Below are 19,006 nucleotides of genomic sequence, written 5' to 3'. Positions count from 1 at the left end.
GTGAAGGACTTCTTTCTTACAGCGCTTCAAATTCCACTCGAGGCTGTCGACAAAATCCAACTCGAACGTGTACACCGTTTCGGACAAAGAGGACAGAGATATGAGCGTCCAATCATTGCCAAATTTGCTTTTTTTAAGGATAAAGTAATGGTTAAAAGGTAAAAGACCTGCTGGCATGAAAATAGGCATGAATGATCAGTTCCCGAGGGACTTTGCAGAACGTTCTGTATCCAATCTTCAAGGAAAATAGATTAAAAGGGAAGTGTGTTGCTCTTGTTATCGATAAACTATATATTGACAACCAAATATTCCGCGACACAAAGACTACTCCATGGCTATTTTGAAAGTTACATTTACATTTACATTTACGTCATTTAGCAGACGCTCTTATCCAGAGCGACTTACATTATTGAGTGCATACATTATTTATTTTTTATTTTTTTCATACTGGCCCCCCCTGGGAATCAAACCCACAACCCTGGCGTTGCAAACGCCATGCTCTACCAACTGAGCTACATCCCTGCCGGCCATCCCCTCCCTTACCCTGGACGACGCTGTGCCAATTGTGCGCCACCCCATGGGTCTCCCGGTCACGGCCGGCTACGACAGAGCCTGGATTCGAACCAGGATCTCTAGTGGCACAGCTAGCACTGCGATGCAGTGCCTTAGACCACTGCGCCACTCGGGAGTGGCGCAGAGGAGTCGAATAATGGAACACCCAATACTAGCCATGGTAGGGATTGTAATAATAAAGCACATTTATAGTATTTTATAAAGGGATAAGACAGCATTACAAGAAAGGATAACAAGTGAAATAATACATCTTCAAATACAACTAAATTAGAACACAAGTACTCAATCAACATAGTGGAGATAAAAACACAGCAAACAGAAGACATAGAAGGCACAGTATGTGGGTATGTGTGGATCTATTGTGATGGAAGGTGTGGTGTGCGTTTTTGTGTTTGAATAGGTGTGGCGTTAAGTGAGTGAGAAAGGAAATCATTGCGTAACCCAGAACCAACGTCTGTGAGCAGGGGTTGTGAGAGAGAGCTTTCAATTTTGTGCAGATGAGGGATATACATTTTAAAATATGTAATCAAAGGTCTGACTGCACGGAGATGCTTGGGAAAAATGGTTACAACAGGGGACCAGAGTGTTTGTGTCTCAGGTGAAGAGGGTGGATCTGATCTCCATCACCTAGGACTTGACATAGATTAAATAAATTAATCAAATCTCACATTGTTGTCAATTTCTGCTCAATCTTGCATGCTTTCTCAAACAGCTGTAACTGTACATGCATTCGTAAATCAGGTATTTTCTTGAGTTGGGCTCTGGGATGTAACAACCGTTGAGCATCTGATTTTATGGTTGATTGTGGAGGAAAGGGGTTGAGTGTGTTAGAGTATGTGCGTGTGTGTTTATCCCACATCTGTTGCAAGGGGGTAAGGATGTTAGGGAGAATATAGGATGAACCACAATAATTGTTTCCTAAAATAATAATTGCTTGTCAAAAATGTAATGTAATACAATGGCAATCCGGGTTATAGGTTAAAATCCTACGCATGAACTGCCAACATTATTACGCATATTAATTGATCATGATGGAAAATAAGATATGCAAGATATTTGATTAGATATATATTTTTAAACAGCTACAGTGGGGAGAACAAGTATTTGATACACTGACGATTTTGCAGGTTTTCCTACTTACAAAGCATGTAGAGGTCTATCATTTTTATCATGGGTACACTTAAACTGTGAGAGACGGAATCTAAAACAAAAATCCAGAAAATCACAATGTATGATTTTTAAGTAATTAATTTGCATTTTATTGCATGACATAAGTATTTGATACATCAGAAAAGCAGAACTTAATATTTGGTAGAGAAACCTTTGTTTGCAATTACAGAGATCATACGTTTCCTGTAGGTCTTGACCAGGTTTGCACACACTGCAGCAGGGATTTTGGCCCACTCCTCCATACAGACCTTCTCCAGATCCTTCAGGTTTCGGGGCTGTCGCTGGACAATACGGACTTTCAGCTCCCTCTAAAGATTTTCTGTTGGGTTCAAGTCTGGAGACTGGCTAGGCCACTCCAGGACCTTGAGATGCTTCTTACGGAGCCACTCCTTACTTGCCCTGGCTGTGTGTTTTTGGGTCGTTGTCATGCTGGAAGACCAATCCACGACCCATCTTCAATGCTCTTACTGAGGGAAGGAGGTTGTTGGCCAAGATCTCACGATACATGACCCCATCCATCCTCCCCACAATACGGTGCAGTCGTCCTGTCCCCTTTGCATAAAAGCATCCCCAAAGAATGATGTTTCCACCTCCATGCTTCACGGTTGGGATGGTGTTCTTGGGGTTGTACTCATCCTTCTTCTTCCTCCAAACACGGCGAGTGGAGTTTAGACCAAAAAGCTCTATTTTTGTCTCATCAGACCACATGACCTTCTCCCATTCCTCCGCTGGATCATCCAGATGGTCATTGGCAAACTTCAGATGGGCCTGGACATGCGCTGGCTTGAGCAGGGGGACCTTGCGTGCGCTGCAGGATTTTAATCCATGACGGCGTAGAGTGTTACTAATGTTTTTCTTTGAGACTGTGGTCCCAGCTCTCTTCAGGTCATTGACCAGGTCCTGCCGTGTAGTTCTGGGCTGATCCCTCACCTTCCTCATGATCATTGATGCCCCACGAGGTGAGATCTTGCATGGAGCCCCAGACCGAGGGTTACACAGCTCTCTGGTCTCGGCCATTGTGGAGAAGTTGGAGTCTGTTTGATTGAATGTGTGGACAGGTGTCTTTTATACAGGTAACGAGTTCAAACAGGTGCAGTTAATACAGGTAATGAGTGGAGAACAGGAGGGCTTCTTAAAGAAAAACTAACAGGTCTGTGAGAGCCGGAATTCTTACTGGTTGGTAGGTGATCAAATACTTATGTCATGCAATAAATTGCTAATTAATTACTTAAAAATCATACAATGTGATTTTCTGGATTTTTGTTTTAGATTCCGTCTCTCACAGTTGAAGTGTACCTATGATAAATTATAGACCTCTACATGCTTTGTAAGTAGGAAAACCTGCAAAATCGGCAGTGTATCAAATACTTGTTCTCCCCACTGTATATATATACAGTTGAAGTCGGAAGTTTACATACACCTTAGCCAAATACATTTAAACTCAGTTTTTCACAATTCCTGACATTTTAATCCTAGTAAAAATGCATTGTCTTAGGTCAGTTAGGATCACCACTTTAGTTTAAGAATGTGAAATGTCAGAATAATAGTAGAATTATTTATTTCAGCTTTTATTTCTTTCATCACATTCCCAGTGGGTCAGAAGTTTACATATACTCAATTAGTATTTGGTAGCGTTACCTTTATATTGTTTAACTTGGGTAAAACGTTTCGGGTAGCCTTCCACAAGCTTCCCACAATAAGTTGGGGGAATTTTGGCCCATTCCTCCTGACAGAGCTGGTGTAACTGAGTCAGGTTTGTAGGCCTCCTTGCTCGCACATGCTTTTTCAGTTCTGCCCACAAATGTTCAATAGGACTGAGTTCAGGGCTTTGTGATGGCCACTCCAATACCTTGACTTTATTGTCCTTAGGCCATTTTGCCACAACTTTGGAAGTATGCTTGGGGTCATTGTGCATTCGGAAGACCCATTTGTGACCAAGCTTTAACTTCCTGACTGATGTCTTGAGATGTTGCTTCAATATATCCATATAATTTTCCTTCCTCATGATGCCATCTATTTTGTGAAGTGCACCAGTCCCTCCTGCAGCAAAGCACCCCCACAGCATGATGCTGCCACCCCTGTGCTTCACGGTTGGGATGGTGTTCTTCGGCTTGTCCCCATGTGCAGTTGCAAACCGTAGTCTGGCTTTTTTATGGCGGTTTTGGAGCAGTGGCTTCTTCCTTGTTGAGCGGACTCATTTTACTGTGGATATAGATACTTTTGTACCTGTTTCCTCCAGCATCTTTACAAGGTCCTTTGCTGTTGTTCTGGGATTGATTTGCACTTGTCGCACCAAAGTATGTTAATCTCTAGGAGACAAAACGCGTCTCTTTCCTGAGCGGTATGACGGTTGCGTGGTCCCATGGTGTTTCTACTTGCGTACTATTGTTTGTACAGATGAACCTTCAGGCATTTGGAAATTGCTCCCAAGTGTCACGATCGTCGTAGGAGTGAGTAGACCAAGGCGCAGCGTGTGAAACAAACATGACTTTATTATATTAAAGTAATCCAAACACGACTCGTGAAGTCCAAAACGGTACACTAACCGAACACGGAACAAAAACCCACCACCCCAAAGTGAAAACACACAGTTTAAATATGGCTCCCAATCAGAGATAACGAGCCGACAGCTGACACTCGTTACCTCCGATTGGGAGTCACTCAAAACAACATAGACAGAGACAACCTAGAACACCCAAATTAGAAAATGAACACATAGAATGCACACACCCTGGCTCAACATAATGAGTCCCAGAACCAGGGTGTGACACCAAGGATGAACCAGACAAGCTGTTTAAAGGCACAGTCAATTTAGTGTATGTAAACTACTGACCCACTGGAATTGTGATAGAGTGAATTACAAGTGAAATAATCTGTCTGTTAACAATTGTTGGAAAAATTACTTGTGTCATGCACAAAGTAGATGTCCTAACCGACTTGCCAAAACTATAGTTGGTTAACAAGAAATTTGTGGAGTGGTTGAAAGACAGGTTTGAATGACTCCAACCTAAGTGTATGTAAACTTCCGACTTCAACTGCATATTGAGGTGAGAGCATTGGATTTTTTTTTGGCGGTTGACCTGCTTCTGTTTTGTGGATGGCACTGTGTGCTGTTTTCGATGGATGGGTCCTGGCCTCTCGGGGCCATAGTGATCCGGTTGGACGGGGGTGTGTTATGTGAATTATTTAACCATCTATTTTAGTGTCTCTGTGCGTCTCCCAAAAGGTTGTAAGTCTTTTGGGATTTAAGTAACGGCCAGAGTCCCGGTCTGCATAGTCAGAGATATTTATTCATTGAGAATTCTGCCATCACAATTTCAGAGTCCATCTTTTATACTCATATGTCACACAAAAAGAAATCCCTCCCCTCTGTAGGTGGGCTGTAGTTTTCCACTCTAAAACTGCTCTACTGACCTTCAGTTCACACACACACACACATATACACACATGCATACACACATACATACACACACACACACACATATCCTACTCCCTGCTTTACTCAGTTATTGCCGTTCTCACAATATTCTGCACCATGTTTTCATAACAGTTTCTCCCCTCCCTAAATTGGGAGGCCTCTTTATCTTAGTTTCTCAGTTGTCTTTGTTGTCTGGCCTAACTCTTTCTCACATTGCTAAATAGTGGCTCAATGCCATAGCCTTTACTGGTCCTACACTCACACATTTCTAACACATTATACACAGTTTCAGGGTGTAATAATTAGTCATTAATAATTAATCTATCAGGGTGGTATGGTGATCACTTGGATGACGGCCCAAATTGGGATGGGGAGGGGCTTTAGCGGGGGAAATTCGTGAAGAACAATTGGAGGGTTACTTAGTAGCAATTTAAATATCATGGTACAGCTATTTGGACACTCAATCACTATGCTATTTTATATTGGTAAATTAACAAACATATATAATGATAAATAGATTTGAAACTTGTATGTCATTATGGTATATGGTGAAATAAGTATAGCCAGTTATAATTGTAATGGCTTAGCAGATAATAACAAAAGAATAACAATATTTACATGGCTCAAAGAGAAGGAATTTAATATCTATTGTTTACAGGAAATTCATTCAACAATTCTAGATGAAGTTGCGTGGAAAAAGAAATGGGGGGGCTAAATATACTTCTCCCATAGGCAAAGAAATTCAAAAGGGGTGATGATATTAATTAACAGTAATTTCGATCCGAATGTGCAAATTGTCCAAACAGATACGCAAGGTAGATGGATTATTTTAAATATGTTATTGGACAATAAACAGATATGGCTCATCAACCTTTACGGACCAAATAATGATATCCACACTTCTTTGACAATATACAGTGGGGAGAACAAGTATTTGATACACTGCCGATTTTGCAGGTTGTCCTACTTACAAAGCATGTAGAGGTCTGTAATTTTGATCATAGGTACACCTCAACTGTGAGAGACAGAATCTAAAACAAAAATCCAGAAAATCACATTGTATGATTTTTAAGTAATTAATTTGAATTGTATTGCATGACATAAGTATTTGATCACCTACCAACCAGTATGAATTCCGTCTCTCACAGACCTGTTAGTTTTTCTTTAAGAAGCCCTCCTGTTCTCCATTCATTACCTGTATTAACTGCACCTGTTTGAACTTGTTACCTGTATAAAAGACACCTGTCCACACACTCAATCAAACAGACTCCAACCTCTCCACAATGGCCAAGACCAGAGAGCTGTGTAAGGACATCAGGGATAAAATTGTAGACCTGCACAAGGCTGGGATGGGCTACAGGACAATAGGCAAGCAGCTTGGTGAGAAGGCAACAACTGTTGGCGCAATTATTAGAAAATGGAAGAAGTTCAAGATGACGGGCAATCACCCTCGGTCTGGGGCTCCATGCAAGATCTCACCCCGTGGGGCATCAATGATCATGAGGAAGGTGAGGGATCAGCCCAGAACTACATGGCAGGACCTGGTCAATGACCTGAAGAGAGCTGGGACCACAGTCTCAAAGAAAAACATTAGTAACACACTACGCCGTCATGGATTAAAATCCTGCAGCGCACACAAGGTCCCCCTGCTCAAGCCAGCGCATGTCCAGGCCCATCTGAAGTTTGCCAATTACCATCTGGATGATCCAGCGGAGGAATGGTAGAAGATCATGTGGTCTGATGAGCAAAAAATAGAGCTTTTTGGTCTAAACTCCACTCGCCGTGTTTGGAGGAAGAAGAAGGATGAGTACAACCCCAAGAACAACATCCCAACATGGAGCATGGAGGTGGAAACATCATTCTTTGGGGATGCTTTTCTGCAAAGGGGACAGGACGACTGCACCGTATTGAGGGGAGGATGGGTGGGGCCATGTATCGCGAGATCTTGGCCAACAACATCCTTCCCTCAGTAAGAACATTGAAGATGGGTCGTGGCTGGGTCTTCCAGCATGACAACGACCCGAAACACACATCCAGGGCTACTAAGGAGTGGCTCCGTAAGAAGCATCTCAAGGTCCTGGAGTGGCCTAGCCAGTCTCCAGACCTGAACCCAATAGAACATCTTTAGAGGGAGCTGAAAGTCCATATTGCCCAACGACAGACCTGAAACCTGAAGGATCTGGAGAAGGTCTGTATGGAGGAGTGGGCCAAAATCCCTGCTGCAGTGTGTGCAAACCTGGTCAAGACCTACAGGAAACGTATGATCTCTGTAATAGCAAACAAAGGTTTCTGTACCAAATATTAAGTTCTGCTTTTCTGATGTATCAAATACTTATGTCATGCAAAAAAATGCAAATTAATTACTTAAAAATCATACAATGTTATTTTCTGGATTTTTGTTTTAGATTCCGTCTCTCACAGTTGAAGTGTACCTATGATCAAAATTACAGACCTCTACATGCTTGTAAGTAGGAAAACCTGCAAAATCGGCAGTGTATCAAATACTTGTTCTCTCCACTGTATATAATAAATTATCAACCCTTCAAGCAATTCAAAACTCTATTATTATGGTGGGAGATTATAATACCGTTTTAAATAGCTCAATGTACCGTAAAGGAAATCACACCACAAACAATCACCCTCATGCTCTTAAGGAAATCGTGAATGTCATGGATACAGTAGAACTAGTAGATATATGGAGGCTTAAGTATCCTGATCTAGTGAGATATACATGGCGGAGACGCAATCAAGCTAGTCATCTTGACTTCTTTCTTATGTCATTCTCGTTGGCACCAAAAGTTTAAAAAGTGTTGATAGGGGACATAATGCGGTCGGACCATCATATAATTGGCATATACATTAATCTTTTTTTTAAAAAAAAAATTTTTTTTTTTTTTTTTTAGGGGGAATGGATCAGCTTAATATTGCAGATAGATTGTATCTTCTATCAATGTAATTGTCTGCATCACTTCCAATCCCCCATGTTTTTTTTTATTTTTTATATATATACTCCCCTTTATTACTTTTCAACCCCACCATCCTTTCCCTACTTGGAGTAAATTAGTGAACAACAATGCCCAGGCCTCTACTTCCGGTCTATACTTACTATCTACACCTTCTGGAGTTAATTTTACAATAATTATATTATATATATATATATATATATATATATATATATATATATATATATATATATATATATATATATATATATATATAAAAATATTTTGCTCCTGAACTTCTTCTACTCTCAACCTCTCCGATCATTTTCATGATGTCCATCCGGTTTGCTTCTATATGCCATATCTTTCTAACTGTGCTCTTTCCCAAAAGCTCCCAACATACAACCTATATACTTATTATGGACACAGTATGCTTACATTATTAGCTATCTTTGTTATTATTTGTTGTTATTTGTTATTAGTCCCATCCTTCAACTCTATTCAATACCTCCCATCTATCTCTTAACACCATCCATATAGGATTTCTATTTGCCATATATATTTCAACCGTACTGTGATGTTTTGCAAAAGTTCTGAACCTTTCTATTCTCATTGCTTCTACAGATTGTGAATTAAAAATGAACATTTTTGCTAAAAGTATTATTATATTACTGATTGATTGACTATGACTTTTCAGATCACCCAGTAATGCTATCTGCAAGGTTAGTTCCAGGTAAATATTGCAATCCTTTAGCCATTCCTGGACCTGTGTCCAAAAACAAGCTACAAATGGACAGAACCAAAACAAATAATCTAATGATTCTGTCTCTTCACAGCAAAATCTGCAGAGCTGGGAAGATTGTATCCCCCATATAAATAACATTCTATTGGTAGCAAGAATTTTATATAATACTTTAAATTGAAAGATTCTAATTTTTGAATCCGGTGTTGTTTTGCGTGTCAGTTCATAAACACTATGCCATGGGATCGGTATGTCAAAGATCTCTTCCCAACTATTTTGCAATCTATATGGGACGGCTGTCAATCCTTTGGTCCTTAAGTGAAACTGATATACTTTTTTATTTATCACAGTTTTCCTTAACCAATTATGTTCTTTAATGCAAGGCCGACAGACAAGTTCCTTACTTTCTCCCCCTTCGACTTTCCTCTTCCACTTTTGCGGTAAGGCTGCAATTATTTTGTTGTAATTTTGGGTAGAGCAGACATTTCCATATGTTTTTGTTAGCTGCATGTGCGTCATAACTCCACTAGTCCTACCGATGATATCATTTACGAAGATTATACCTTTTTTAAACATTCTGTCAAAAAATAAAGGTTTTTTGTCAATTAGTATATTTGAATTTAACCACAAAATGTGTTGCTTTATTTGTTCTGTTGTTTCTGGAGGATTAAATTGAAATTGCAACCAACTTTCTATGGCTTGTTTTAGAAATAGTGACATTTGGGAGATTATTTCCTTTTCAAATAACTGAAAGTGAGAGGTTGTAATCTGAATAAAGGGAAAAAGGCCTTTCTTGAACATTGGGTGAGACAATCTTACTAATTTGCTTGAGAACCAGTTTGGATTTAAGTATAACTTTTGTATGACTGAAGCTTTTAGTGATAGGCCTAATGCTTTAATATTTAATAATTTCTGCCTTCCGAATTCATATTCATTATATAAATATGCTCTTTTAATTTTGTTTGGCTTGACGTTCCTAATAAAATTGAATATTTTTTTCTCATATAATTTAAAAAACTGTTCCCTAGGCGTAGGCAAGACCATAAGCAAATAGGTAAACTGGGATAATACTAAAGAGTTAATCAGGGTGATTTTTTCACAAATTGACAGGTATTTTCCTTTCCATGGTAGTAAGATCTTATCTATTTTTGCTAACTTTCTATTAAAATTTATTGAAGTGAGATCATTTATTTCCTTTGGGATATGTATTCCGAGTATATCCACATCACCATCAGACCATTTTATTGGTAAACTACATGGTAATGTAAAAATTGTGTTTTTTAGTGATCCAATACGTAATATAGTACATTTGTCATAATTTGGTTGTAATCCAGGGAGGTTAGAAAATGTATCTAGATCCTCTATGAGGCTGTGGAGGGATTCTAGTTGTGGATTTAAAAGAAAACATGAATCATCAGCGTACAATGACACCTTTGTTTTTAAGCCCTGTATTTCTAATCCTCTGATATTATTATTGGATCTGATTTTAATATCTAACATCTCGATGGCCACAATAAATAGATATGCCGATAGTGGACAACCTTGTTTCACTCCTCTTGACAGTTTAAAACTTTCTGAGAAATAGCCATTATTTACTATTTTACACCTAGGGTTACTATACATGATTTTGACCCATTTTATAAGAGATTCTCCAAAATTGAAATGCTCCAGGCATTTATATATAAACCCCAGTCGAACTTTATCAAATGCCTTTTCGAAGTCTGCTATGAATAGCAGGCCTGGTTTCCCATATTTTCCATAGTGTTCTATTGTTTCCAGTACTTGCCTTATATTATCTCCAATGTATATTCCATGTAAAAAACCTGTCTGATTAGAATGAATAATATCCGACAATACCTTTTTAATTCTATGCGCTATACATTTTGCTAGGATTTTTGCATCACAACACTGAAGTGTAATGGGCCTCCAATTTTGACTGGATCTTTATATTTTCCACTTGTATCCTGTTTCAGTAATAATGAGATCAGACCTTCTTCTTGAGTGTCAGATAATCTACCATTTACATAGGAGTGGTTAAAACATGCTAATAACGGTCCTCTTAGTATATCAAAAAAGGTTTGGTATACCTCGACTGGTATGCCATCCAACCCTGGAGTTTTCCCGGACTTAAAGTCTTTAATTGCATCCAGAAGTTCCTCCTCTGTAATTTCACCTTCACATGAGTCTTTCTGTGTGGCTGTTAATTTGACATTATCAATAGAAAAAAAATCTCTACAATTAGCTTCAGTTACAGGAGATGGAGGCGACTGAAAAGAAAACATATGCTTAAAGTACTTTGTTTCTTCCTTCAAAATATCATTTGGTGAATTATGGGTGACTCTGTCAATTGTAACCAGTTTCATTAAGTTCTTTTTGGTAGCATTCCTATGTTGAAGATTAAAAAATAATTTTGTGCATTTTTCCCCATATTCCATCCAGTTTGCTTTATTTTTATAATATATTACACTTGATCTTTCTTGAATAAGTTTCTCCATTTCTTTTTGTTTTTCCTCTAATTTATTCTGAGCCTCTATGTTACAGTTTTTATTGCCATCTATCTGTTCTGTTAGACTTTCTATTTCCTTTCTTAGTTTAAACTCTTTTTACCTAAATTGCTTTTGTTTTCGAGATGAGTACTGAATTGCATGGCCTCTAAAGGCACATTTAAAGGTGTCCCATACAATAAGGGGATTCGCTGTACCTATGTTATGTTGGAAAAAGTCAGTTATAAATTCCTTTGTTCTAATACCCTAGCCCACGTGGAAATTCAGTAAGAGTAATGTATATGGCTATTATATGATGGTCCGACCGCATTCTGTCCCCTATCAACACTTTTTTTTACTTTTGGTGCCAACGAGAATGAGATAAGAAAGAAGTCAAGACGACTAGCTTGATTCAGTCTCCGCCATGTATATCTCACTAGATCAGTATATTTAAGCCTCCATATATCTACTAGTTCTACTGTATCCATGACATTAACAATTTCCTTAAGAGCATGTGGGTGATTGTTTGTGGTGTGATTTCCTGTACGGTCCATTGAGCTATTTAAAACAGTATTATAATCCCCCACCATAATAATATTGTCTTGAGTTGCTTGCAGGCTTGATAATTTATTATATATATTGTCAAAGAATTGTGGATCATCATTATTTTGTCTGTAAAGGTTAATGAGCCATATCTGTTTATGGTCCAATAACATATTTAAAATAATCCATCTACCTTGTGTATCTATTTGTACAATTTGCACATTCGGATTGTGGTATCGCGTCGAATGCTGGTGGGTATTGCTGTCAATCAAGGAGTCCGCTTAGGCTGCACCGTGTTTAGAGGCTTTTATTAATATCACGAGGTTACAGCATAAGTTACAGACCCGCGGTGTCTGGAGAAGCCCCGTCCCAAATTAATCTGAATGCTTCTGACTTCTCCTTTGTCTAACCCATACTTATAAACAATGGCAATAAATGGGTTGCTCCCTTTTTCGTCCAATCACCGGTCTCCCCTGGGGCGTCACCCTCCAACTGCTACATTCAAACTAAGATAAACAGTTCTTCTTTGTCCCTCAAGACTAGTCATAATCTTCATACACGACAGGATCAAAATTACTATTAATTAATATCATCACCCCTTTTGAATTTCTTTGCCCATGGGAGAAGTATATTCCCCCCCCCCCATTTCTTTTTTTCCACGCTACTTCATCTCAAATTGTTGAATGAGTTTCCTGTATACAATAGATATTAAATTCCTTCTCTTTGAGCCATGTAAATATTGTTCTTCTTTTGTTATTATCAGCTAAGCCATTATAATTATAACTGGCTATACTTATTTCACCATACACCATAATGATATACAAGTTTCAAGTCTATTTATCATTATATATGTTTGTTAATTTACCAATATAAAATAGCATAGTGATTGAGTGTCCAAATAGCTGTACCATGATATTTAAATTGCTACTAAGTAACCCTCCAATTGTTCTTCACGAATTTCCCCCGCTAAAGCCCCTCCCCATCCCAATTTGGGCCGTCATCCAAGTGATCACCATACCACCCTGATAGATTAATTATTAATGACTAATTATTACACCCTGAAACTGTGTATAATGTGTTAGAAATGTGTGAGTGTAGGACCAGTAAAGGCTATGGCATTGAGCCACTATTTAGCAATGTGAGTAAGAGTTGAGCCGTCATCCCAGTGATCAGCATCCCACCCACATCCCTCCGTATCCCTAAGGCCCCGAGAGGCCAGGACCCATCCATCGAAAACAGCACACAGTGCCACCCACAAAACAGAAGCAGATTAACCGCCAAAAGCATTTCCAATGCTTTCACCTCTATATATGTATCTATATAACTATTTATTTTATTTTATTATGCATATCCTATTTTCCATCATTATCAAATAATATGCGTAATAATGTCGGCAGTTCACGCGTAGGATTCTAACATATAACCCGGATTGCCATTGTATTACATTTAATTCATTGACAAGCAATTATTATCCTAGCAAATAATTCCCGTGGTCCATCCCATACCCTCCCCCCCAACATCCCCACCCCCCCACAACAGATGCCAGACAAGCACACACGCACATACTCACATACTCTAACACACTCAACCCTCCTCCTCCACAGTCCACCATAAAAACAGATACTCAACAGCTGTTATATCCCAGAACCCAACTCGAGAAATAACTTGATTTACGAGTGCACATACAGTTAAAGCTGACTGAGAAAGCATGCAGATTGAGTAGAAATTGATAACAATGTGAGATTTGATTAATCTACTTAATCTATGTGAAGTCCTAGGTGATGGAGATCAGATCCTCCCTCTTCACCTGAGACACAAACACTCTGATCCCCTGTTGTAACCATTTTCCCAAGCATCTCCATGCGGTCAGACCTTTGATTATTTTGTGCCACCTGGGCTACAATGATAAACACCCTCTCTGATTGTCCAAGTGTGACCCCTATGGTATTATTTTATGTATCATGAAGGCAAATGTAGGGAGAGGTCAAAGGTAAAATAATAATATTAGTAATAAGCATGGATATGTTGTAAAATTGAAAACCTATTTGCCTTGGAGTGTTTATGGATTGAGAGCCAGTTGAGGGGTTAATACAGAGCAGAGACATTTGTGTGTTTTTCATGGACTCTCTGCAGCTGGTCTGGGTATGTCTATGACATGCGATGTACATACAACTCCTCGTGATGGCTGTGTGGAGATTGGAGTAATAATGGACCTAGTGTTATCATTTGTTTTTCTTATGACCCTATGACCTGACACATGGCCACATGCACATAATCTCAAGGGCCAGGGAGGATGGTAAATGATAAATGCTTTAAATGTATGTATGTGTATTATTTTTGAGAAAGGGTCTGCCACCAATATAATGAGATAAGAGGAAGAGGTCATATGGAAAAGTTCACATAGCCTTTTTGGAGAAAAACAACATGTGACATCTAGACGTTGAAAGATAAGGGTGGCGTGGCCATGGAAGAAGTTAATCAATTACCCTAAGGGTAGCAACTGTGTATGCTATGTAAGGATGAATATGCTCTTATATTTGTATAAAAGGAGATCTTTGAGCCAAGGAGAGCCAGTTTTTGCTCCATGGAGCAAAGCTCAGGCTTTGTCATTCAATTAAGTCTAAATTCTTAAATTCACAGGCTCCGATGTCTTGAGAGATATTTTTGAGTTGATTATCTAGTCAAATGTTTCTACAACACCCCCTCCCCATGGGTTACTGCAGCCAGTGTTGCCAGCACTGCCACTACCTGGGTGGGCGTACCCCACCGGAATCCCCACCGGCTAGGTAAAAGGTCGTCAAGGTTCTCATTAGCAGCTTTGAGAATTTCCTTGTATATTATGCTCTCCCATCAGGGGGCTCTGGCTTTGTAGGACCAACCCTGCCAGGCAGGCTCAGAATCTTGAGGGGGCGGTGCTGCTCAAGTAGGTCTCTGACCGCATTTCCTCTCTAGGTTTCTTCCTAGGTTTTGGCCTTTCTAGGGAGTTTTTCCTAGCCACCGTGCTTCTACACCTGCATTACTAGCTGTTTGGGGTTTTAGGCTGGGTTTCTGTACAGCACTTCGAGATATTAGCTGATGTACGAAGGGCTATATAAAATAAAATTGATTGAAAATTGATAGATTTATTTCTCTGTTTAGGCTGCATATTCACAGTAGGTCCATAAAAGAGATGGGAACTTCTCTTTGGTGTATGGGTCGCTCAGGTGGGTGTCCAGGTTATAGGGTTAGGGATCTTTCCATCATGATAGGACAATGAATAATTAGATTAGATGTATACTATATTTAAAAATGTATATCCCTCATCTACACAAAATTGAAAGCTCTCTCTTACTACCCCTGCTCATAGACCCCCGGTCGGCTTTGGGCTATGCAACCATTTCCCCTCTCACTCACTTAACGCCGCACCTTTTCAAACACAAAAATGCACACCACATGGTTGACCGGGGAAGAAATGGGCCGAGCGTGCAAACGCACCCGCATCCACATCTGCCGCAAGGGGAAAGGACGCCAGAGAGAACACAGGACCAACCACAACAACCATCCGCCAAAACAACAACCTCCCGCCAAAAAAGCCGTTCTAATTATTTGTATTTAAATATGTATTATTCTGCTTGTTATATCAATTTATCCTTTTATAAAATACTATACTTACTATAAATGTTATTTAATATTACAATCCCTATCATTGCTAGTACCAGGTGCTCCAATATTTGACTCCTCTATTACAACTTTTAGAATAGCCATGGAGTAGTCTTTGTGTCTCTGAACATTTGGTTGTCAATATATAATTTATCCACCACTAGTGCAACACGTTTCCCTTTTAATCTGTTTTCCTTGAAGATTGGATACAGAACTTTACGCCTTTCTACAATCTCCCTCGGGAACTGATCATTCATGCCTATTTTCGTGCCAGCAAGTCTTTTTCCCAGGCTTTTCACCATAGCTTTATCCTTAAAAAAAGCAAATTTGGTAACGATTGGGCGCTCATATTTCTGTCCTCTTTTTCCGAAACGATGTACACGTTCGAGTTGGATTTTATCGACAGCCTCGAGTGGGATTTGTAGCGCTGTATGCAGGAAGTCCTTCATAATATTCTCTGTTATTTCTCCCTCCTTTTCCTGAATACCCCTAAGTACTAGATTTTCCCTCATCGATCTAGTTTGGATGTCTAGTAAGGCTTCTTTCAGAAGATTGTTCTCCTTTTTTAGTTCCCTAACGTCAGTTTCCATTTTAGAGACTGTCACTTTTAATTCTTTGGTTTCTTTCTCCATTACCAAAGCTTTTTCGTCACTCATTTGAAGACTCGATTTCAACTCTTTTACGTCTTTACTGACCAATTCTAGTATGCCCAATTTGTAATTTATCGACTTCAACAGGTCGCTTTCCACACTTACCATACCCAGTGGTGAAAAGCATATATCATCTGTATAAGTCGATGAGTCGCGTTTCCTTTTGGGGATCGGCTCTCCACACTTGTCTTCAGTCATGTTTGGGTGTTGCGTGTTGATGTAATATTTGTCGATATATTTCTCTAGCCTTATGATCTGTTTTGTGTTATTATCCAGATTGAATTATATTAACTGCGAATATATGAAATGCTAAAATTTCGTCTAACTTACTGATTTTGAATATTATGTTTTTATCTTGAGGTGTTTCGTACCGATTTCTATTCAATACGCCATCTTGTCTACGCGTGCCCCGTCTACTACCTGTTTACTGAATTTCCACGTGGGCTAGTATATTAGAAATGTAATCAAAGCCTATTGGATGATAACTTGTTTTTAACTAGGACAGAGGACAGACTGATTTTTTCCAACATAACATAGGTACAGTAAATTCCCTTATTGTATTGTACACCTTTTAAATGTGCCTTTAGAGGCCATGCAATTCAGTACTCATCTCAAAAACAAAAGCAATTTAGGTCAAAAGAGTCCACACTAACAAAGGAAATAGAAGGTCTAACAGAACAGATAGATGGCAATAAAAACTGTAACATAGAGGCTCAGAATAAATTAGAGGATAAACAAAAAGAAATGGAGAAACTTATTCAAGAAAGATCAAGTGTAATATATTATAACAATAAAGCAAACTGGATGGAATATGGGGAAAAATGCACCAAAATATTTTTTCATCTTCAACATAGGATTGCTACCAAAAAATAATTTACTGAAACTGGTTACAAATGACGGAGTCACCCATGATTCACCAAATTATATTTTGAAGGAGGAAACAAAGTACTTTAAGCATATGTTTCCGTTTCAGTCGCCTCCATCTCCTCTAACTGAAGCTAATTGTAGAGATATTTTTTCTATTGATAATGTAAAATTAACAGCAATACAGAAAGACTCATGTGAAGGTGAAATTACAGAGGAGGAACTTCTGGATGCAATTAAAGACTTTAAGTCCAGGAAAACTCCAGGGTTGGATGGCATACCAGTCGAGGTATACCAACCTTTTTTTATAAACTCAGAGGACCGTTATTAGCATGTTTTAACCACTCCTATGTAAATGGTAGATTATCAGACACTCAAGAAGAAGGTCTGATTTCATTATTACTGAAACAGGATTCAAGTGGAAAATACAAAGATCCAGTCCATTAAATAAATTGGAGGCCCCTTACACTTCAGTGTTGTGATGCAAAAATTCTAGCAAAATGTATAGATCATATAATTAAAAAGGTATTGTCGGATATTATTCATTCTAATCAGACAGGTTTTTTACATGGAAGATACATTGGAGATAATATAAGGCAAGTACTGGAAACAATAGAACACTATGAAAAATATGGGAAACCAGGCCTGCTATTCATTGCAGTCTTCGAAAAGCCATTTGATAAAGTTCGACTGGGGTTTATATATAAATGCCTGGAGCATCTCAATTTTGGAGAATCTCTTATAAAATGGGTTAAAATCATGTATAGTAACCCTAGGTGTAAAATAGTAAATAATGGCTATTTCTCAGAAAGTTTTAAACTGTCAAGAGGAGTGAAACAAGGTTGTCCACTATCGGCATATCTATTTATTGTGGCCATCGAGATGTTAGATATTAAAATCAGATCCAACAATAATATCAAGGGATTAGAAATCTAGGGGTTAAAAACAAAGGTGTCATTGTACGCTGATGATTTATGTTTTCTTTTAAATCCACAACTAGAATCCCTCCACAGCCTCATAGAGGATCTAGATAAATGTTCTAACTACTCTGGATTACAACCAAATTATGATAAATGTACTATATAATCTATTGGATCACTAAAAAATAAAAATAAATACATTACCATGTAGTTTACCAATAAAATGGTCTGATGGTGATGTGGATATACTCGGAATACATATCCCAAATGAAATAAATGATCTCACTCCAATACATTTTAATAGAAAGTTAGCAAAAATAGATAAGATATTGCTACCATGGAAAGGTAAATACCTGTCAATTTGTGAAAAAATCACCTTGACTAACTCTTTAGTATTATCCCAGTTTACCTATTTGCTTATGGTCTTGCCTACGCCTAGCGAACAGTTTCTTGAATTATATGAGAAAAATATATTCAATTATATTTGGAACGGCAAGCCAGACAAAATTAAACGAGCCTATTTATATAATGAATATGAATTCGGAAGACAGAAATTATTAAATGTTAAAGCATTAGACCTATCACTAAAAGCTTCAGTCATACAAAAGTTATACTTAAATCCGAACTGGTTCTCTAGCAAATTAGTAAAATTGTCTCACCCAATGTTCAAGAATGTCCTTTTTCCCTTTATTCAGATTACAACCTCTCACTTTCAGTTATTTGAAAAGGAAATAATCTCCCAAATATCACTATTTCTAAAACAAGCCATAGAAAGTTGGTTACAATTTCAATTTAATCCTCCAGAAACGACAGAACAAATAATGCAACAAATATTGTGGTTATACTAATTGATATAAAACCTTTTATTTTTGACAAAATGTTAAAAAAAGGTATAATCTTCGTAAATGATATCATCGGTAGGACTGGTGGAGTTATGTCACACATGCAGCTAACAAAAACATATGGAAATGTCTGCTCTACCCAAAATTACAACAAAATAATTGCAGCATTACCGCAAAAATGGAAGAGGAAAGTGGAAGGGGGAAAAAGTGAGGATCTTGT

This window comes from Coregonus lavaretus (assembly GCF_964263955.1).
Source record: "Coregonus lavaretus genome assembly, contig: HAP1_SCAFFOLD_2961, whole genome shotgun sequence".
Lineage (NCBI taxonomy): Eukaryota > Metazoa > Chordata > Actinopteri > Salmoniformes > Salmonidae > Coregonus > Coregonus lavaretus.
This window is presented reverse-complemented; position numbering follows the sequence as displayed.